The sequence below is a fragment of the Triticum aestivum genome, chromosome 6B (genome assembly GCF_018294505.1).
Source record: "Triticum aestivum cultivar Chinese Spring chromosome 6B, IWGSC CS RefSeq v2.1, whole genome shotgun sequence".
NCBI classification, from domain to species: domain Eukaryota; kingdom Viridiplantae; phylum Streptophyta; class Magnoliopsida; order Poales; family Poaceae; genus Triticum; species Triticum aestivum.
Window position 1 is genome coordinate 222713084 of NC_057810.1, and position 23968 is coordinate 222737051.

General features: G+C 50.3%; 1 long non-coding RNA gene across 1 annotated transcript; it reads right to left on the reverse strand.

Moving 5' to 3' along the window:
* Positions 1–17907: 17907 nt before the first annotated feature.
* Positions 17908–19900, reverse strand: LOC123134000 (uncharacterized). Its single transcript, XR_006465464.1, has 3 exons — positions 19580–19900; positions 18267–18524; positions 17908–18171 (listed from the first exon to the last, which is right to left on the reverse strand). It is a non-coding gene; the product is annotated as an uncharacterized lncRNA (long non-coding RNA).
* Between the last annotated feature and the right edge of the window lie 4068 nt (positions 19901–23968).

The window sequence follows — 23968 nt, forward strand, 5'->3', positions numbered from 1 at the left end:
TGATAGTGTCATGGCAACAGACATAGTGTGCTCAAAAAATATTAGTTGCCACATGTAAAGCATATTCATGGCAACTGACACACTTGATCACGAAATTAGTCGCCATCGGTGCTGATAGTGGCATGGCAACAGCATAGTGTGTTCACAAAATTAGTTGCCACATGGTAAACATATTCGTGGCAATTGACACAGTTGATTAGGAAATTAGTTGCCACCAGTGATGACAGATGTTGAAAATGCCATGGCTGCCATTGTCCTACGCTTTGAAATGCAACTACCTAGATCTAGGGTTCACTCGCAACTATCATACCGTGAAATTTAACAAATGCAATACTCACTACACTGATGACCAGACCATTTCGAGACAAATCATATCTATCATCTGGAAAAATCGCCCGCTCAATCACAAGGCAAACAATGCATTAGGCTGCGGGACAGGGACGGGGACAGATTTGGCCCACACCAGCATGACTGCCGCGGCGGTGGCGACAAAACTGCGCAATGCCGCCCTAGATGGCAAGCACGCGACTCTACTGCCAACGAGGACACCGGAGCACCGCGAATCAACCGGAATCTCGAGGAAACTCGAGTAGAAATTGAGCATAAAGGGAGGGGGAGCAAAATCGCAGGCAGGAAATGTGAGCATGGGAGGGAGCCTTACCTTCAATCTGCGGCTCTTCGGCGACGATGCTTTGGTCCGGTGAGCCCCACCAGCGTCAGCGAATGCGGTCGAGTCTTCCGCCACCGCCGCCGTCGCCTTCTCCTCTTGGTTTCTCCTCACAATCGACTGCAACTGATGTGAATGGGTTGGTTGGGAGTAATGAATGGGGAGGGGAGTAAACTAAACCGCGGGTGCAGAGGGAAGTGGCGAGATGTGGAAGACGGCAACCGATGACGGGCGTGGCATGCGGGCGCGACGGCAGTTCCACCGCACGCCCGGACTCGCAACCGCTGACTTCGGAACGAAAATGGCGTGCGGGCGAACTCTCTTACACGCCACACAATTGACTTGTCCTACGTGGCACACAAAATCACCAGCTTCGTGCCAAGAGCCCAAGATTCATGCAAAAAGAGATCGACGACGATCGACGCATGTGCGCGAGTTGGCTAACGCCCACACGTGTGGGCGTTAGTGTTTTCGAAGAATAACAATTTTTATCGGGAGGCAAGGTCATCAAGGATGCAGGCGTTGGAATGGTACAAGCAGGCTTCTGCCTGAAAAGTCGTTGACCAAGGTTTTCCTTAGGGTGGCGAGTATGTCAGAGTAACTTTGTAAACAAAATTTGGAAGATTTAATACTTTGGTTGGTTGACTGCATGGTCTTGCTTTCACAACAATGATTTTTTTACTAACTCTGTAAACTAGTATAAGAAATTTGGAGTATTTATTACTCCCTGTAGATAGATGATTTGCAATACGATATATTGATCGGGGTGCTGGTGCACGCATATATAATACAAGGGAAGGCCTCTACCTCAACTATACAAGACTAGGAGGTGGGCCACAACTCCAATACACGTGCAATACAAAATATATACTCAACACCCCCCCGAAGTCGAAGTGTCGCTGGAGACACAGAGACTGGACCGAAACTCCTCGAAGTCGGGAGTAGGCAATCCCTTAGTCATCACATCAGCAAATGTACTGTTGCTTCGTCGGCACGTGGAGAATCCGAACATGACCAAGGGCAACCTGCTCGCGCACGAAGTGAATATCGAGCTCAATATGCTTCGTCTGTCGATGGCGTACCGGGTTGGCGGAGAGGTAGACCGCGCTGACGTTGTCGCAGTAGACAAGAGTGACCTTGTGAACATCAGAAAGCAACTCCTGAAGCAGTTGACGTATCCAAGAGCACTCGGCCACGGCATTAGCCACGGTGCGATACTCTGCCTCGGCACTGGAGTGGAAGACCGTGGGCTGCCGCTTCAATGACCAAGAGATCAACGAGGTCCCAAGGTAGATGCAGTAGCCTGACGTAGAGCGTCGCGTGTCAGGGCAGCCAGCCCAGTCAGCATCCGAGTAGGCCACGAGGTCGGTGGAGGTGGAGGCCGTCAGGGTGAGTCCCAAGGACATGGTGCCGCGTATGTAACAGAGAATACGCTTCACCAAAGTCTAGTGAGAGTCACGTAGGGCATGCATATGGAGACACACCTGCTGAACAGCGTACTGCAGGTCGGGGCGAGTCAACATCAAGTACTGTAAAGCACCGACGATAGAGCGATAAAACACTCCATCAGACGCGAGAGACCCCTCAGAGCAGAGACCTTCGCCTTTGTGTCGACGGGGGTGGGCGCCGGCTTGCAATTAAGCATACCGGCACGGTCAAGGAGCTCGTGGGTGTACTTCTGTTGATTTAGAAAGAAACCGTCAGCCCGACGGATCACCTCGATGCCGAGAAAGTAGTGCAGGGGCCCCAAGTCCTTGAGGGCGAACTCATCACGAAGATGAGCAGTCAACCGCTGAAGGAGATCGGGGGTGGACGCCGTGAGGATGATGTCGTCGATGTAGAGCAGTAGATATGCAGTGTCAGCTCCCTGATGATACACAAATAGTGAGGCATCGGAGCGAGTGGGCCGAAAGCCCAGAGACTGCAGGAAGGCTGCGATACGGTGGTCCCAAGCCCGAGGCGCCTGCTTCAACCTATAAAGATAGCGGGAGAGCAAGCACACGAAGTTGGGGTGCTCGGCGTCGATGAAACCAGTAGGCTGCTCACAGAACACCTGCTCGGCGAGATGACCATGCAAGAAGGCGTTGGAAACATCCAACTGATGCACATGTCAGGCGCGCGAGACGGCCAGCTGAAGGACGGCGCGGATCGTGCCCAGTTTCACAACTGGGGCGAAGGTGTCGGTGAAGTCCATGCCCGCGCGTTGCCGAAAGCCACGAACCACCCATCGAGCCTTGTAGCGCTCGAGAGAACCGTCCGGGCGAGTCTTGTGGCGAAACACCCACTTGCCAGAGATGATGTTGGCATGAGGGGGTCGCGGAACAAGTTGCCATGTGCGGTTGCGCTGTAGGGCGTCGAACTCCTCCTGCATTGCAGCCAGCCAATGGGGATCCTGAAGGACGGCACGAGCGGAGGTGGGGATGGGTGATAGCGTCGATGTCGAGGCAGCGCACGCATACTCGTCGGAGGAATAGCGTGTGCTCAGCCGATGCACTCCTACACGGGCACGGGTGACCGGGCCGGCAAGGGCGGCGGGTGCCGCGGCAGCAGGGGCCATAGCGGCGACGGGGGCCATGACCACCGCCACAACGGGGGCGCCCGCGGTGGCGGGGGCCGCGACGTCAGGGGCGGGGCCCATGGTGTCAGAGGCCGCAATGGTGCCAGCCGAGCCAGCCGCGGAGGAGGTGACGAGCGAGGTCGAGGTTGAGCCCGTTGCAGGAGTAGTGGCGCCGGCGGGGGTGGCGGGTGGGGTGCCCACGGGCTCGACCTCGGGCGAGGGAGCCGGGGACCCGGGGGCCCAGTCGGACTCAACCTCGGGTGAGGGAGTTGAGAACCAGGGAGGGGGCGGCAGAAGGCGCCGGGCCGGGGGTGCGGCCGGGGGGTGCCGCCGCGCATCGCACCAGGTAGGGGGCGTGGGGGCCGGAGCCAAAGGAGCAGCGGCTGGAGGAACCTGAAAAAAAGGGAACACCGTCTCGACGAAGTATACGTGCCTCGAGGTGTACACACGATGAGTGACAGGATCATAGCACCGGTAACCTTTGGTGTTGGGAGGGTAGCCAAGGAAGATGCATGGGACGGAGCGGGGTGCAAGCTTGTGTGGTGTGGTGGACGCGGTGCTAGGATAACAGAGACACCCAAAGATGCGAAGGCCATCATAGGACGGTGGTGTACCGAAAAGAAGGTGGTGAGGGGCGTAGTTCCACCGGGGATGACATAGACGAATGTTGACTAAGAGAGAGGCGGTGGCGAGGGCATCAGGCCAGAACCGAGCGGGCACGTTAGCGTGAAAGAGCAACGTGCAAACGCAGTCATTAAGAGTGCGGAGCATGCGCTCGGCGCAGCCGTTCTGCTGTGAAGTGTAAGGGCAAGTCAGACGGAAGGTGGTGCCGTGAGAGGCGAGAAGTGAGCGAAGAGCGACGTTGTCAAACTCTTTTCCATTATCAGTTTGGAGTGCGAGTATGGGCGACCGAACTAGGTGGTGACATAGGAGTAGAAGGTGGTGAGTGTGGCTAAAGCATCGGATTTACGACGAAGGGGAAAAGTCCACACATAATGAGAGTAATCATCTAAAAGCACCAAGTAGTAAAGATAGCCCGTGTTACTCGCAACGGGAGATGTCCAAACATCACTATGAAGTAATTGAAACGGAAAAGTGGAAACTGAAGAAGGCGCACTAAAGGGAAGACGAACATGCTTGCTAAGCGACAAGCCTCACAAGAGTGCTCGTCGAGCTTATCACATGAGAAAGAGAAACTCCTAAGAATTTGACGTAAGACGGTGTGGTTGGGGTGACCCAAGCGAGCGTGCCAAAGGTCAATGCCGGCAGCAAGGGCGACGGGTGTGGGGGTGGAGGCACCGGCTTGCACGGGGTAGTGCTCATCGGGACTGTCAGATCGGTAAAGGACCATCCGGGTACGGGCGTCTTTCACAGAAAAGCCAACATCGTCAAATTCAACTGTAAGGGGGTTCTCACGAGTAAGACGATGAACTGAAACTAGGTTCGTGACTAAATCAGGTGAAAAAAGAACATTAGACAAAGTGATCGGTGTGGAAGTGGAGGGAAAGCTAGTGCTACCGATATGAGTAATAGGTAAGGAGGAGCCGTTGCCGACAGTGATACGAGTGGGTGTGTGAATGGGAGTGGAGGAGGTTAGGTTACCGGGATGAGCTGCCATGTGCGCAGTAGCACTTGAGTCCATGTACCAGTCGCCTCCACCGCCAGAGCTACTCAGCGACGGCGCGGAGTGCTGGGCGGCGAGGAGGGTGGGGTCTCATGGCACAGGTACCGGCGGCGGCGGAAGGCCCCCGTAGGGTGGCGCTGGGACGGGCGGGCCATAACCACCGAGGGGCGGCGGCGCAAGGAGGGCGCCGTAGCCGGCGCTAGTCGGCTAGAAGGGTCCACCGATGAACACCTGGTGGCCAGCGGGGAGAGCCTGCTGGTAGTGCGGCGCCCCCCGGTGTCCTGGGCCCGCTGCTGCTGCAGGCGGCGGCGACCACCGCCACGCCGGTTGCGTCGGCCCCCTCCCCCTTGCGGGTGCTGCGGGGGAGGCACTGGTGGCGACAACGGGTAACACCCGACGGGTGCGGGAGGACGCGACTGGATCGGCACGACCGGTGGAGCGGTTCCACCACAGATGGTGAAGCAGCCCAAAGAGTCCATGGAAGGCGTTAGAAGCGGCAGGAAGAGGAAGGGGGCGACGGCGGCACGCGGGAGCGCGGCGGCGGCGGTGCGTCGGGTTAGGGTGGCGGCACGACGGGGCGGCAGCGGCGCGGTAGGTGAGAAGCTGCGGCGGCGGCAGCGCACGCGGGGAGGCGCTGCGCGGTGTCGGCGGCGGGGTAGGGGGGAGCTGCGGCGGCGGCCGTGGTGCGCGCGAGGAAGCGCGGCGCGGCGGCGGCAGTAGGGAGCGGCGGCGGCGTCACGCCCGAGAAGGCGCGGCGCGGCGGTGGCGGCGGCTGCAGGGAGAGGCGAGCGCGTGGAGCGACTTGCGGCGGCACGGAATGCGGCTGACGGCGCGCGGGTACACAGCAGCCGGAGCTAACCAGGCACACCAGAAATGATCCAGCGAGACGTAGTTGACTAGCAAAGCTAGCTAGCCTTGACTTGATGGATTTGCTAGCTATGCAAGACACGCACACGAGAACAGGCGGGTTGGACGTGTCTTGGTGTACGGAGGTAGCAGCGAGCGGGATCGGTAAGCTAGCGAGCGGCGCGGGCGTGGGAGGTAGAAGCTAGCGGGCGGGAGGCGGAAGCGAGGAGGTGGGGCGCGGCGGCGGCAGCGGCGGCGCGGGGAGGTGCGGCGGAGGCTCCCCTAGGGTTAGACCGAAAAAGATGATACCATGTAGACAGATGATTTGCAATACGATATATTGATCGGGGTGCTGGTGCACGCATATATAATACAAGGGAAGGCCTCTACCTCAACTATACAAGACTAGGAGGTGGGCCACAACTCCAATACACGTGCAATACAAAATATATACTCCACACTCCCTTTGTAAACAAATATAAGACGTTTTAGGGAGTATATGTTAGAATTGCTACTTGGTTGAGGGGCGCCTACAAGTGCTATCTTTCTACTAGCTAGGCCGTGTCTGGGGATCGGTTGCTCATGGTTGAGTGGGAGATTGAACTGCAACTCCTCTCTTTTGCACCATCCGGAAGCGGCGGCTCGAGGTCTTGGAGGCAACGGACCCAGACCAGTAACGAGATCCTCTGACTTAGATCGATCTACTTCAAAGGGAAGTAGTACGCCCTGCGCCGTCCTTTGGTGATCTAACGACATTCGCTGGTGGGGTACAACCAAAGCGCTCTTTCGTTCGTGCCCACACGAACACAAGCGGCCAAGCGGCCCAATCCTACGCCATCCGCCGATTCATCGCTCGCTTGAGCTCTCGTCTCGCTTCCTAAAAAACTCTCGCCTCGCCTTATGTTCGCCGCGGGGACGAGCAGCTCCGGCAGTACGCGAGGCCGCCTAGCCGTGGAGGAGGCGGAGCCAGTCGCTGCCCCGTCCAGGGTGTGACGCCACCTAGCCGCTGCCCCGTCCAATTGTTGCTTGCATTTGGTCTTGCTGTACGAATTTTTTTAGAATAACAAGCTCTGAATGACTGAACTAGTGTTCTACTCTGTTGTAGTTCTGCTGTAGAAGCTCTGTTGTTACTCTAGTTCTGCTGAATTGATCAGTTTTGAATGGTAACTGAACGCAACTGATCGGCAACTTAAATGTAGATGTCTGACAGCATTCGGCATAATGTGAAAGGTGCATAATCCATGCCATGCTTCTGCAAATACTTCCCCAACGGCCTTTCCCATTGCAACATCTTGATCTGTATAAAATGTTTTAGGCTCCTTTCCTTTATGAGCTATTAGAAAGGCCTGAAACAACCACTTGAAGGATGCAAATGTTCCATCATACATGAGAGCAGCACCAAAAACTACAGTTTCTCTAAAATGATTGAAACCGAGGAAACTTTGTTAAATAATCCCTTTTGTCTTGTGATTGAACACCCTCATTTGCACAAACAAATCTACATAATGTAATCTTGCCGTCGCTTGGCCTTTTGTTTGTATACCTTTTTCTTGCTTCAAAGCCTTTCTGTCTATGGTAGGTAAGCCAACATGATCAAGCCTCATCTGAATTTCTGAATTCCATGATCACTTGATCACAATTTGTAACCCGCTCTGTAATATAAAAATAACATGAACATTACACTTGTGGAAGTGTATATAAAATATTGGGAGTAATACCTTCGGAAAAAGATTATTACAAGAGAATAAGCAAACAGTAGTGGTGACTGGGACAACAGGGATTAGGTGCTAAGGAAATTCTACAAATTACAGAACATGGGAATGAGTCATAAGTATTACTCCATGCCTTGGAAATAATCACATGATAGGACAACAATGTATCTCTTGAATCTACAGGCTTCACTACTATGCAGGATATCTACAGATTTCACCACTATGCAGGGAATCACTACAGATTTCACACTGTATCGAACTTCAGGAGGACAAGAAAAAAAATCAGGAACTTTTACTTATTGGAATTAGAATTATGGTGTGCTGTGTTAGCCTCATTTTCCACCTCGGTTGCTTCTTCCATCAGAAAAAGGGGTTCCTGATCAGAGTTCAGCAGGCTGCTCTTCCATGAGAAAAAGGAAAAAAATGATCAAGTTCTAAAATAGTGGTGCTACAGGATCGCAGCAACTCCTTGCGTCACGCCAGGATGTGGTAGGTGGAGACAGAGGGGAAATAGCTTGGAGAGGAAGAAGAAGCACAGAGGAAGGCTTGGGATTAGGAATAACGATATTCAGCTTACAGATCGTTGTCTTCCTCTCCTCGCACTAGCCTATAAGTAGATATCATTACAGGCCACAATGGGCCGGCCCAACAGGCCACTCACGCACACCTTGTGGGCACAGCCCAGGTCGTTACATGCCCCTCCCCTTAAGAACCAGGACGCCCTCATACTGTTCATCATCTTGCTGTTGTCGTTGGTGCCAGCAGTGATGCCCACTCCCAGGTTGCCATCGAGAGAGAAAGGCCGCGCCAAGCAATCTTGACTTGTGCTCGAGTGTGTCCGCCTACCTGCACCAAACGAGACCGTAATACCTGAGCCGGATTTAGCGATGTTGAGAGTTGAAGGGCAGCCAGATCAGTGGTGCTGTCATTCTGCATTGGAGGCTGTGCCGGTTTCAGCAGCGATACATGGACCACTGGATGTATCTTGCTGGACGCTGGCAGGGCAAGCCGGTAAGCCACTTCACCTACTTTTTCCAAAATCTAGTAAGGCCAAAGTATTTGAATCCGAGCTTGTGGTTGGATCTTCGGACTACTGACTGTTGCACATAGGGCTGAAGTTTTAGGTATGCTCATTCCCCTACTGCAAACTGCCGATCTGATTGGTGTTTATCCTCTTGTGCTTTCATGTATTGTTGAGCACGCAGCAGGTGCTCCCTGATCAGGCCTTGCATCAGGTTGCGTTCCACTAACCAGCCTGACAGATCAGATGATAGTGAACTCTAAAGATTTGCAACGCCCAAGTGTCTGGGTTGATATCCATAGAGGACTTGAAATGGTGTTTTGCCAAGCGCTGAGTGGTAGTTAGTATTGTACCAGTACTCTGCTTGCGGCAGCCAATAAGCCCATTTCTTTGGGGCAGAGTGTACCATGCACCGGAGAAATGTTTCCAAACACTAGTTGAGTTTCTCAGACTGACCATCAGTTTCTGGATGACTTGCAGAACTCATATTCATTTTTGTGTCACTTAATTTGCACAGCTCTTGCCACAAAGTGCTTGTGGAGATAGGATCTCGATCAGTGACTATCACCATAGGAAGGCCGTGGAGTTTGTACACATTATCCAGGTAAAGTTGTGCTACTTGGAGAGCTGTGAACGGATGAGCCAGAGGGAGGAAATGACCATACTTGCTAAACTTGTTAATGACCACCAGAATAGTGTCAAATTTTTTGCTCCTGGGCAGGCCTCCGATAAAATCCATAGTGACCAAGTTCCATGCTTCTTTAGGTACTGGCAGAGGGCTGAGCAAGCCAGGTTTCCTAATATGTTCAGCTTTTGCTTGTTGACACACACTGCACTCTTTCACATAGCTCTGAATATCTTGCTTCATAGCAGGCCAGGAAAACAAGGCTTTAATCCTTTGGTAAGTACCCTGGAACCCTGAGTGACCTCCCACTCCACTATCATGTAAGGATAACATAATTGCTCTGTGAACTTCAACCTTATGACCTAACCACACTTTGTCCTTGTATCTGATGATACATTGATGCAACAAATATCCCTTGTCATTTGAGCCAGAGAGAGCTAGTTCTTGAAGCAATTGTTTGTCTTCCTCATGTTGCTGATATCCTTCAGAGACCACAGTCAGCCACTTAGGTGTGCAGAAGGAAATTGTATGCAGTTCACTAGGAGAAGGTGATCTTGAGAGAGCATCAGCTGCTGTATTTTCCTGTCCTTTTTTGTATATTATATTATATCTCAGGCCCAACAACTTCAATGGTGCTTTCTGTTGCATAGGACTACTGATCTTTTGATCTTGCAAGTGTGTCAGACTCCTATAGTCTGTTGCCAATGTAAATGGGGCATGCTGCAGATAACTTCTCCATTTATCCACAGCAAGTATGACAGCTAAACACTCTTTCTCATAGGTGGAGAGTGCTTGAGCCTTGGGGCCCGGTGCTTTGCTTAGATAGGAAATGGGGTGCCATTCTTCCATTAACACTGCCCCAATTCCACTCTGGCATCAGTTTCAATCATGAAGGTTTTCTTGAAATCAGGCAGAGCTAGTACAGGAGCTTGGGCTAAGGCAGCTTTCAGGCTCTGAAATGCAGCTTCTGTAGTAGGTGTCCAGGTGAACACTGCATCCTTTTTGAGCAAATCAGAGAGGCTCCTGCTGATAATTCCATAGTGTTTAATGGACCTTCTATAATATCCAGTAAGGCCTAGGAATCCCCTCACTTGCTTCACATTTGTTGGTACTGGCCAATCTCTGACAGCTGAGGTTTTAGCAAGGTCAGTCTGAACTCCTACTGCACTGATTACATGACCAAGTTATTCCAACTCTTGCTGGGCAAAAGAACACTTGCTCAACTTGACATATAGTTGGTTTTCGTGCAGAATGGTGAAGACTTGCTCCAAGTGTTGCAGGTGCTCTTCCAAGGTTGCACTATATATAAGGATATCATCCATAAAAACTAGGACACATTTTCTCAGTAACAGTGCAAACAGTATATTCATGGCAGCTTGAAAGGTTGCAGGGGCATTGGTTAACCCAAATGGCATGACTTTGAATTCATACAGGCCATGGTGAGTTTTGAAAGCAGTTTTGTGTTCCTCGCCCTCAACCAATCTGATCTGATGATAGCCAGCTCTCAAATCCAACTTTGTGAAGTATTTTGCTCCTGCTAATTCGTCCAGCAGTTCCTCCACAACAGGCATGGGATATTTATGTTGCAGTGTAACTGAGTTGAGCATTCTATAATCTACACAGAATCTCCAGGTGCCATCTTTCTTTCTGACCAGCAGCACAGGTGAAGCAAAGGAACTGGTGCTATGCTGTATAACTCCCTGATTAAGCATGGTGGTCACCTGTGTTTCTATTTCCTGTTTTTGCATGGGATTATACCTGTATGGTTTAACATTCACAGGTTTTGCTCCAGGTAACAGAGGTATCTTATGGTCAAATTCCCTATGGGGGGAAGGGAGTCTGGAGTAGTGAACAGTTGCTGATGCTTGTCAATAAGTGGCTTAACTTCAGGTGGAATGCAGGTTTCTGTCATAGGTTTCTCTGCCATATGACATAGGTGGATTACTTGCTCAACTGCTCTAGTGTTGAGGAGGCCTTGTAAGTGTTTCCCAGAAATAGCTGTGCAGGAGTTGAGTTTATCTTTAACTCCTCTAAGTGTGATTCTTGCTCCTTGGTACTTAAACCTCATGACCTTCTTTCTCCAGTCAACCCACATAGGACTCATTGTTTCCAGCCACTGCATTCCTAATATGATATCATAAGTGCCTAAGGGAAGCACTTTGTACTGAGTATTGAAGGTGTTTCCTTGACAAAACCACTGTAGTTTGGCACTTGAGTATTACAGAGCAGAGTGCCTCCATTTGCCACAGTTACAGTTGCTGCAGGGATTTCTTCAGTTGTGCACTTGAGTTATTTTGCCAAATCAGCTCGAATGAAGTTGGTAGAATTGCCTGAATCCACCAATATCAAGAGCTGACGTTTTCCCACCATGCCTTGCAACTTAATACTCTCTTTGGAAGATGTGCCTGTGGCTGCTTGCACTGACAATTTCATACAATCATCACTGTCCTTGTCTGTAGGTGGAGAGACCATTTGTTCGTTGTCAGACTCACTAGAGGCTGATTCAGACGCCTGCAATGCATCCCACAATTCTTCCATCACATGTAGTTGCACCTTGCTGGAGCATTTGTGTCCCGGGCCATATTTTTCCCCACACTTAAAATATTCTCCTCTTGCCCTACGCTGAGCTCTGAGTGTGTCTACTTTGTCCGGCACTCTAGCTTGCTCTTCTGACCGTTTGTCAGCTGGTGAGGCGCCCATTATACCCTGATGCACGTATGGTTTGGAACTGAACCGTGGCTCCCACTTCTTGCTGAATTTAGCTGTGTCTTCAACCAGGAGTGCCTCTTGTGTTTGTGCTAGAGAGTAAGCCAAATCCACTGTGCTTGGCTGCTGCAGCTTCATAGGTGCTCTTATTCCTGGTTTGAGACCTTGAACAAAACGGTTGATGAAGAATGTCTCATCATAAGATTGATTATAGACCAGCATCTTGTGCATGTGCTCTTCGAAGAGGTGGGCATACTCATCCACTGTGTCAGTCTGTTTCAGTGCAAAGAATATATCAATGTCTCTAGTGTATTTGTTTCTGATGAATTTGGCGAACACTGCAACACACAAGGCTGCCCAACTGTCAACTGTGTGCATGGCTTCGTAAGTCTGAAGACAACGCGCTGCATTGCCTGCAAAATGCATTGTTGCAAAATCGACCCATAAATCCTGCTGCACATTGTACATCCGGAAGTACTTTTCACACTGCTGTTTCCACCATTTAGGATCCTCCCCATCAAACTTAGGAAATTCAGACCGAGGAATGCGTGGTCTGTATCTGTTGTGATGCGATCGGTGCCCGTACTCCGTGGAGCGATCTGGGTCTTCCTGGTCATCCGAGAAATACTCGCTGGCAGCGGGTCGGGTCTGAGATAGCTCACTAGCATGTGGTTGGGGACGATTCTGACGAGGCCCCCGCAAATCCGTCGCCTGCGGCGCTTGCAGGCTGCTCTGTCCCTCCATGCGCATCGGCCCGAAGCGTTGCGGTGGTGGTGGTGGTGGTGGTGGTGGTGCAGGGCCCGTTGCTGGAGCTCTCTCCAACTGGTCCACTCGACGTACCACTCCATCCAGCGCGCGCTTCATCTCCGTCATCGCTGCGTCAAGTGAATTGTTGGCGATGAGGACGCGGCCGAGGGTGGCCTTCGTACGGCCCAGCGCGGTCGTGGTCGTCTGCGCCAGCGCATCGAATGCCTTGGCGGACGAGGATGCGTACTTGTCGAGCGAGTCCTGGAGCTCGGTCACCCTCTCCGATGTGGCAGTCCCCGCATCTGAGACCGCCTTGCTCTGCTGGATCGTGGCCTGCACCAATTTCTGCAGGTCCGCCAGGGAGAGCTCCGCCGTCGCCATCCGCGCAGAGAGGGTTGGTTTGTTGGAGCGCGCCGTTGTTGCCGTTCGATCTGCTCGACCAGACGCAGATACACCGGAGTGTTTTTCGCAGAATCACCCGAGGGGATCCGCACCTTTTGCCTGGAATTAGGAGCTGATCGATGGATTGCCTTGAAGATCGCGAAAAATTTCTTGGATCAGAGGACGCGGATCGATTTGGGCTCTGAGTACCAGATGTTACGGGATCGCAGCAACTCCTTGCGTCACGCCAGGATGTGGTAGGTGGAGACAGAGGGGAAATAGCTTGGAGAGGAAGAAGAAGCACAGAGGAAGGCTTGGGATTAGGAATAACGATATTCAGTTTACAGATCGATGTCTTCCTCTCCTCGCACTAGCCTATAAGTAGATATCATTACATGCCACAATGGGCCGGCCCAACAGGCCACTCACGCACACCTCGTGGGCACAGCCCAGGTCGTTACAAATGGGATGCTGGAACGTCGAGCAATTTTATTCATGTGTTAGGCGTCGAGAGAAAGGACTGGGGAGACTTACCTGAGATTGGCGAGTAGAGCAGCCGTCCCCGCCTGGCGCCAGCGATCTCCTTCCAGTAAACTTTGCCGCTGTTTCTGTAGTCTTCGCGCCTTTTTCTGTGGCCTCTCGCACCCTTTTCCCCTCGCTTCCCTCTCGCTTGCGTCGCGTTGGGCCGCATGGGCCGGTAGTTTTGCTGGCGAACTGAGCGACAGAGCCTGTTCTACGTTCCTGCCATCGGATGGCCAACGGACGGCGCATGGTGTACTACTTCCCTCTGCAGTAGATCGATCTAAGTCAGAGGATATTGTTTGCCTAGACTTCTGGTCATGGACCTTGGCGGAAGGTTGAGATTGTCTGCCGAGACTGCTTCTAGTCACTCTCCACTGATGGCCGTGTGGCTGGATCAGGAGCTCGGGCAAGATTTTCGTGTACTTTGTAAGCGGGTACAGACTCATAGTTTGTCACAGATAGCAAAAAAGGATTCCTTGGAGGAATGTACTGAACTTTATTTGCAAAAAAGGAAGATTTGTCATAGGTTATCACAGAGACTCTGTATAGTCATTTCGTTCAAGAGGATTAAAAACTAACATATAAATGCAGTAATCCATTGGCACAAATGGCCTGCATACAATCCTCCGATGTCTGCAAGACAATACAAATTGGCAGGCCAAACATTCAGAGAGAAGCATGCACTGAACTTAGGTCATAGAAATTCAGATCTTGACTGGGCCACCGGCTTCGCCCTCGGCCTTCTTAGTAGCAAAACTTTTAGCGACAGAGTAAACTCTGCCTCCGCAAATGAATAAACAGAAATATATTATCATCTCAGAAGGGTGGATGCGCTGCATGGTAGTAGGCAGGCAGTGAACATCTGACACTCTCTTTGCTTCCAGTAGGTCGATCTAACACTCTCTTTGCTTCCCACAAGTAAAGAAAACTTACACTCTTGCACTTTGACACTCTTAACCTTTCAATAAATGACTCAGTTTATGTGAAGCAGAAGTGTGGGTTTAGGGTTTAGGGTTTAAATACGTATCAATTTCTTTGAAAAGAAAATCTGGCCTTTGATAGTATACTACTATTTCATTTAGGAAATCATACGAGCCCACAATTAATTGATCCTCCCTAAAGTTAATGTTTATTCCAGCAAAAGAAAAGAGTTTATCCTTACTCTTGAGCATTACAGGCATCCGACATATACATGCTCCCAAATCCTAATCACTGACTAAATTGCATATACACTAAAACTAATACCGTAAGGTTAGTTTGTGGGCAAAGGGAACCAGGTCAAGGACCATGGACCGGCATGTGCTACCGCTGTCTTGGCCAGCATCTCGGTGGGTAATGGCGCCACGGTCTGGTCTCTGATATTGTACACGCCGCAACAGAGATGATCGTCCTCGGCCTGTACCTCACATGTCGGATGAGTGTCGAGTTTAAACTCTCTTACAAAGTAGACGCAGTTTTCTTGAGCTCCAACTCCAACCGCACAGGCACAGCCATCAACAGAAGCCGGGAGCGAGAAAGAGCATTCTAGGCTGACAAAAAGAGCATGCCCCTTCAACCTATCAACCTTCCTCCACCGTCCATGGCCACACTCCAAGTCCAGGTCCATTGCTTCGAAGACTTTGAGCCACCGAGTCCGGATTCGTTTACGAGAGACGCGGTCGTCTTCGATCTCCCGTTCAACCATGAGCAGCCGGTCACCGGACACGACCAAGTAGTAATAGCGCTTGTAGAAGCCGGTCGAGAAGCAATCTGTTGTTGTGCCTGGTATACAGCATTGGACGGATGGTTGGTGTTGGTCGTGCTGCAGGCCCGACCGCAAGTCCAGGACATGGAGCTCCCGATGACGAGTGATGCCTTGCGCATCCCGCGAAGTCCAACCAGTGAGCATGTAGAGCTTGCCTTTGAAGAGTGCCATGTCATTGGGAATCAACGGATCCAGCTTAATGGAGCCTGCTTGCGGCCGCGGCCCGCGGGCATAGATGTGCAATCGGCAGTTGTTCCTGCTTGAAACGACGAAGATGTTGTCCGAAACCACAATCTTGTGGATGTTGTATGGGACGAGGTAGAGGGGAGTCGATCTTGTGATCTGAAACCAGAGGATGTCGTGGTCAACGTGCTGCGGGGTCGTCTCCCCGGTGAGAGGGTTCATGAGAGAGCAGCTGCCGTCGTCGTGCACGAGGAAGAGCATGCCGCCGGTGGAGACGCGGCTCGCGACGTTGGCTGGGATGGCGGGCAGGCGGTGGACCACGCCGTCGGGGAGGCTGAGGAAGGTGCCGTCACGGAGGGCGAGCCATGGCAGTAGCGGGGGCAGGTCACGCGCCGCGGAGCGCCACTGCCGGCACACGGCGCGGAGGCGGACGCGGTCGGCGTGGGACGGCATGCGCAGGAGCACCAGCCACAGAAGCTCTGGCAGGAGGTGCGGCCATGGGCTGCCGGCCTCTTCCGGTGGTGGCGCGCTCTTACTTGACCCAGCGACGGCCATCGAGATTGGCGCCGCTGCCATGGCCGCCTACTTCTTCTACCACGGGGATGCACGGCTGGACGTGGCCGTTCGATCGGCCAGCCTATTTATTTGGACCCTATTCTTTTGGCAACATATGGTGGTTTATGGTATATAAATCGTTTCCTTCCTAACTTATTTTAATAACCGCCCTTTACTCAGGTTATTATTCTCAAAACAAAAAATGTTTTCAGCACGTACAAGTGTTGTTGTCGTCGTTAGAATTTCTTCCTGAAACAAGTTGGAAAGATAGCGTCGTCACAGTAAAGTAAATGTCCAAATCCCCGCGCTTTCGAGCTATACTCGGATTCAAACCATCGACAGATATACTCCTGATTGCCGCCAGTTCCATCGCTGCCCCGTCTCCCGCGTCTCTTCTTTCTTGCTCGCCCCGTCTCCCCAACTCCCGATCCATCCGAATCTGATCGGCATCCTCATCCTCCCTTCCGCCGCCAGATCGTTGCTCTCGCGACTCCGTGGCCGCGACCATGGGCGGCACCGCGGTGCTTCCGCCTGCTCTGCTCCCGCGCCGTAGCGCCGCCGCCGCCGCCGCCGATCTGCACTCCTGCTTCTCCCGCGTGTGCGTGAGCCCCGCCTTGATGGCGAACCCCGCGGCTGCCAAGAGGCCAAAGCGTCCCGGATCCGTGCGCGACGTACAACCGCCGGCGCCGAAGCGCGTACGCGGTGCCTGCTCGGGGGGCGAGCTCCATGCCGCGGTCCCCGCCAACATCAAGCTTCACTGTCCCAGCAGCGGCAAGGATCCGAAGAGTCCGACGTGCCCCCACCCTTCCGGGATCAAGAACCAGGTCGCCGAATCTCCGGCGAGCGCGACGCAATCGAAGCCGCAGATCAGCATGCGCCAGCTGATCGAGAAAGCTCGCCTCACCATGGCTCTCCTCGACAAGGCTCGCTCTGCCTCCGAAGAAGAGGCCAGCCGTCGGCGCGACATCGAGCGCAGCCGAGCGGAGGCCCGGCGAAAGATGGAGCAGATGGCGGACACCGTGCAGTTCAACGACCCCTGGATCGATCCCTCCGACGTGACCAAGTCCCCTGAGGAGCTGCTCCAAGCAAGACAAGAAGCATGGCGTGCTCAAGCTCAACTCATTGCGATGGCTCATCAACGGTACTTTGCTCAAGCGATGTAAATCCACGGATGTGTGCTCAAGTGATGGAAGCAGGGGAAGAAATCATAAGCAGTGCAGTCTTACATCAGAGAGAGCAGAGCCGACAGTGTACTCTTACCTAGCTAAGAAAAGCAAAGCAGAGCAAGAAAAGGAAGGGATACAGTTGTCAACTATGTAATCTACTAATTGCAAGTGTGTAGGAGCATTTCACTGGCATGTTTTCCAGTAGTGCGAGTGAGATTCTTAATTTGGCCATTAATTAGTGTGCATTATGATCACACTTGATCAATTAATGCAAGGGTTTTGTTTCATGTAAGAGCATTAGATCTGATCAGTATAATGTATGCAAACATCTGCCATTGGCTCTCTTTCTATGTTTTCATCTGATGTATATGTTCCTCCTATTAACTTAACATGAATAATAACAGGAAAACGATTCCACCAAGAATATTTCTTTTGTGAACTATTCCTAGTGACTGAATTTCAGGAGAGGAACAGATATGTGTGCTCTACTCCGACGAGAAAAATTTACACCTCAACAATGCAGAATTTATTTGTCGCATCAAGAAGGCGCCAAAAAGCACGCTTCCTGAATCCTGATGCATACATGCATCCTTTTTACCAACAGCTCATGTGTACTTGCTGTCTGAATTTTGTAACGGCTGCAAATTTTGTTCAGTACAATTGCTGTATATGCAGACCAGTTTCATTTAATTAACATATTCATTGACATGGATCCACTGCGTTAACATATTCAGTACAATTGCCGCAAACTCATGTGTACCTGCCAAATTTGGCAACTGCTGCAAATTTCGTTCCACACAAATGGTGCCAGTATCAAATCAAACCATATTTCACGTCGCAGAGAAAATGTATACTTGACGACAATGGTGTTTACTTCACTGAATATCTGAATTCACATATTCATTGACATAAATCCACTGGATTACAAGGGAATTTACAATGCCTGATACATAATATGAATTCATATTGACAACTTCAATCAATTACAGTGGGAAATGTTGGCAACATTCACACGTGTTGCAGTTCTTCCTCTTCCTCTGCACCTTCAAGTGTCATTCGCAGCTTCTCGGCTCCCTTCCTCCTGCAGAGAAATCAGGAGTGCCCATTTTGACACGCTGGGAAATGACATGACCAAGGAGGAGAATAATCAGTACTTCAAAGTAGCAAGGAAGAGAAGAATCAATACTTGAACAAAAGAGAAAGGGCATACCCATGGGCTTTATCCATTGCATTTTACCATGATCAATACTTCAAAACTGGTTTGGGGCAAGATCACCGGTTTTGTAGGTCAGCTCGGGAGACTGGAGGAGCTCCACTTGGAGTTTTGGACAATAATATCATTTCACCATGCTCAAGCAGTCAACAGACTACAGGTACTCAGTATGGCCAAAGGATGGCCAGTCCTTCAAATCTAGCATTCACGCATTTGATGTTTTGGATGCTCACTTTCATCTAGCATTCATTGCTCCTGCATGTGAAAAGACAGGAAAAGTCATTTAGTCACACAAGTGCAGATCCAAATATTATTCTAGAAAAACAGTATGTTACATACTATTTTTTGAAAAGAGACATTACATAATGAACCATCCAATCCAAGCAAAAGAATAGAAGCATTAAAAGATCAACAGCTCAAGAGTTCATATAGGATAAAGTTGTAAAGTACACACATTCAGTAGATATATTTTTGACGTGTACATTCAGTTGATATCACTAAGCTTTCAGATGAAGACAGCCTTAAAGGTGTAGCCATGCTGGTTTGTTTTCCAGTTACTTATGCAATTAGAGATTAGACATGTTTATCATAGGGTTAATGAAAGATATAGCATTCGTGGGCAGAGACAGTTTCTGAACTCCACAATTTCAATTGCCTCGCAGACCCGTTAACATCGCAGAAGCAAGCGCACTACTTACCCTATTGTGTTCATTTTTCTTTAGCATGAGTTTTGCTACTGGGACTCTTCGAAAGACCACTGACCTGATCATTTCTTCAGTGGTACAGGATAAAATGTATTGCTATATGTTTTGAAATTAGGTGTATACGGCCCCTTGTTCTCTTCAAAATATAATTCATGCCGTAGGCATCCTACACTAGCTTCAGGGTGAAATGCTGCTGCTAAAGCAGGACGCATGGCCTCATCTCTTGACCCCCTGCCACTGGACTGCCTGCCTTCAGTAAGCAATCTGTGTGCCTAATCTGGGCAGGCTGCGTTAATGTCATGCATGGACCCTCACCTCGGCTCAGTACGTGGACAAGGACAGCAATAACACATTATTGTCTGAATCTGATCATCGCTAGTGTATGTATTGCCATATACCAATTCAGCAGAGCAGCTTGCGGATGAAAAGTAGTACGTATAATACTGTAACACAATTGGAGTGTGTCTGAAGAATTTAGCATGCAATAGAATTAGCCAAACCCTCTCTGACAGAGCTTCTCTTGTAGTGGTATCTACTAATAGTTCAGTGAGGGCCTCCCTCAGCTTGTATATCCAGCCAAGAAAGGAGGAGGGGAAGGGGAATTACCGGTCGTGGAGCTCGTGGAGCTCGTGGAGGAGCAACGTTGCATCAAGGTGGTGGAGGTCGACGGTGGGACGAAGGCCAGCGGATGGGGAGGAAGAACCAGGCCGCGCCGGTCCGGCAAGGCCGAGAAAGGCGCCGGCGAGCTTCAGCGAGGAGGGAGGCCGACGGCTAGATCCAGCGAACAAAGAGATGGGGAGCTTCAGAGGGGAGGGAGGCTAGAGGCGGCGCCGGCGCGAGTGGATGGCGGAGTGCCAGCGTCCATGGATTTGAACCCACGGTTTTAATCCATTTTCGTTTTCTTTTCCTCCTGAAACCAAACCGCCCCGATCCAGTCCATTTAACTCCCTCGACGGCCACGCCAGCCAGCCGGGGCGACGTGCCGGAAGAGGAGGCGCGTCATGGGGACCACCTATTGTAAAGATTAGGGTTGGGGGAAACTGCATGACGTCTAATACAGGTGTGACTATCTCATATATACATGGGTACATGAAGTGTACAAATATAAGATACAGAGTATGTACAGAAGCTACATATAAACATTGTTTAACATCCTCCCTTAATCTTGACTGTGGCCTGAAGTGCAAAGCAAATTAGCAAATTACATATATACAAAAGATACATATAAACGATGTCGAACTGAGGTTGTGGAAGTGGCTTCGTGAAGATATCGGCAAGTTGATCTTTCGAGGAGATAAACTTGATATGAAAAAGTTTCTGTGCAACACGTTCCCTCACAAAATGATAGTCAACTTCGATGTGCTTGGTACGAGCATGAAAAAACTAGATTGGACAAAAGATATGTCGCACCAATATTGTCACACCAAAGGACTGGCGGCTGCTCTAGAGAGACTCCCAACTCTCTCAACAGAGACTGTATCCAAATGAGCTCACTGTGGCATTGGCAACTGCCTTATACTCTGCTTCAGTGCTACTCCGATATAATGTGGCATGCTTGCACGCACTCCAGGCGATCAAGTTAGGACCAAAGAAGACAACATAGACCCCCGTTGATCGCCGGTCATCCAGGCTCTCAGCCCAGTCTACATGAGAGAACGCTGAAAGAGCACTCAGGAGGTAGACCGAAGATGCAAGCCATACGAAACAGTATAAGAGAGATAACGCAGTATACGCTTCACAGCTGACCAGTGTGAAGTCCGAGGAGCATGAAGATGCTGGCACACACGGTTGACCGCATAGGAGATGTCCGGGCGTGTGATATTCAAGTACTGCAAGCCACCAACAATAATGTGGTACTCTGTAGCATCATCTGAGGGAAGCAAAGCACCATCCAAGGCAGATAACCGACCAGTCGCAGACATAGGAGTGGTAGCATGCTTGCATTGCAACATACCAGCACGCCGCAGCAAGTCCAAGGAATACTTATGCTGAGTGAGAGTCAGGCCAGTGGTGGACCGTGAAACCTCCAGACCAAGGAAGTAATGAAGAGCACCCAGATCCTTGACAGCAAAATGACCACCTAGAGCAGACAAGAGACGATCAACGATAGTCACCGAGGAGCTGATAAGAATAATGTCATCAACAAAAACCAGTAGGTACATAGTAACCTCAGGCCGATGGAACAGGAACAGAGACGTGTCAGCAGTGGAAGGAGCAAACCCATGACGTCGAAGAACTGAGCCAAGTCGGGCATGCCATGCACGGGGAGCCTGCTTAAGTCCATAAAACGCTTTAACAAGATGACACAAATGATGTGGACGAGCAAGATCAACAAAACCTGGAGGTTGCCGCATGTAAACCTCTTCCTCCAAGACCCCATGGAGAAAAATATTCTGAATATCAAGTTGACGCAGACACCACCCATTTGGCAACAGCCAAGGACAGAAGCAGACGAATAGTGGTAGGTTCGGCAACTGGACTGAAAGTATCCTCATAATCAAGACCATATCGTTGTTTAAAACCTTTAGCCACCAGTTGTGCCTTTTATCGCTCAATAGAACCATCAGCATGCTTCTTGTCCTTCAACACCCACTTGGAATCAATAATGTTGACACCAGACACAGGAGGGACCAAGCGTCAAGTATTGTTCCTCTGTAGGGCCACAAACTCCTGCTCCATGGAACTGCGCCAATAAGGAATCCGAAGAGCCACCTGAAAACGCCGAGGCTCAGCAGTGGTGTCAGCATCTGCCTGTGCCATACACACCGCAATCCACGCAACCATGCTGTCAGTGCGCTCCTTCGACCGAGCAATACCACTCTGACTGCGCGTACAAGGACGCGGAATAGCGGTAAGTGGCGGAGGTAGCGTCGAAGACGAAGTCGATGAAGATGGCGAGGACGACGCAAACCGCTCCCCAAGCTCAGCAGCCACGTGCACCGGTGGCACGTCCGGCAGCATGGGAGAGCCAGTCAGACTAGGCGAACGACCTAGCGAGGACGGAGTGGAGGCTGGCTCGGCCAACACGGGCGTCGGGCTAGGTCTACACGGGGGAGTCGCGACAGAAGCTGGCTCGGCCAGCTCGGCCGGCTCGTGACCAGCCCCACGCTGGAACGAAGAGGTGGGGCCCGGCTCGGACAGCTCCGTCAGCGAGCCAGGTGACAGGGTGGCGTCACGAGCGGGCTCGACGGATGCCCGAGGGGGCGTGGTCGGCTGCTCATCCAGAAGCTCAAGGCGTGCTCCTCGTCCAGTAGCTGCACCATGGTTAGGTAGCAACAAGGGGATATACACAACATCTACAAATTGACCAAGCAAAGGTAAAACAGATTTCTTAGGTGCAGTCACTAGTGCAGAACCGGGCAATAGCACCGGTTCGTAAGGCCCTTTAGTGCCGGTTACATAACCGGCACTAAATTGTGGTCACTAAAGCCCCCCCCCCTTTAGTACCGGTTCAGCACGAACCGGTGCTAAAGGGCAACCACGTGGCACGAGCCAGCTACGGGGGCCTGGAGCCCTTTAGTACCGGTTGGTAACACCAACCGGTACTATAAGGTTTGGTGGGTTTTTAGTTTTATGATTTCTTTTTCATTTAATTTTGTGTTTCCATTTTAATTCTTTTTCGTTTGCTGGTATTTTACGATACTACACATTGTACACGTTATGCATATATATATGAATAGAATTTCTAGTAGAACCAATCATCGAGTTCAACATGATTGTCATGATATTATAAGCGTTCATATATAACACCACAAAAGCAAATCACTTAAGTTCAGAACGAAGAACACGGACATGAAAGGACAAGTACTAATTAAGAGCAGCATGAAGAACTAGCTGAATCACTCCTGCTAGCTACTCTCTCTCTGGTAAAATAGCATAGAACATGTATAGCTCTCTTGATTGATCATACTGGAGCATGCCGATGAACCTGTCTCCTAATCGTGGGCTGCGCTTCTCATTGCTGCCCCCTAGTACTTCTCTGCGATCATTAACAATTTTCCTCCAATCTTTCACTATTAAGCATTCATCGCTTCTAGAAATCCTGAATGCATTCATGTGCAATGCAGGATATCTTGGCCGTAAGCTAACAATTGAGATCTGACCTTTAGTCTCGATCCCCTGAGGCACAACTGTCATCGGGAGTCCCTGTTGAAGAACATCGTATAATACTTAATTAATATACTTAGCAATGAAAGTTTAGCAAAAAAAATATGTATGCAAAATATGCACTGAGGACAAATAGTAAATATCTTACCATCATTCCTAAATAGATGTGACCATAGTTCAATACCATCACTATTGGTCGCACGTTTTGAGTACTAACATTTCTAAGTGCAGGAAGAAAATTTGTCTTGACAGTATGAAGATCCTCAAGCCATGAAACATAATGACTTATCTCCTCGCAGTTTAGTTCAGCTCTGGGACAGTAGTAGGTCCTGTCTACCAAGCGTCGGACATGTTTGGTTGAATGGAGATAAGCTGTCAATAGAAATTAGTTGTCAGTTATTTTTGAAATAAGCAATATCAAAGACAAAAATATAGTTGAGAAGAACTCACATAATGGTAGAACTGGAGGCGTCTGCACATCGACCCATATGTCTCTATTACCTTCAATATCATCTTCCGGACGAATATCAAAGGTGATAACCATACCAGGCTCAAATGCATAAGCCTTGCATAGTGCTTGCCAAGTTTTGCATTCAAAATAGGTGTACGTGTGTGTATTGTATACTTTGACGTTGAAGTATAACCATCATGCTCAGTTTTCAGGTAAGCTCTCTTTACCTTCATAGTTTCCATATCTTTGAAACCTATCTTATCCAAGACAAAAATTCTTGCATGGCAGGGGATGCGCTAGTAGAATAGTGAAAATTAAAAATTATAAGTCAGGCAAATGAAGCATATATAAGTCATGCTTAATTACGAAGACAGACTTGTCATTGTGACTTACTGTATCAAATTTGAAAGTCTCATCCAGCTTGATGCTGAATCGCC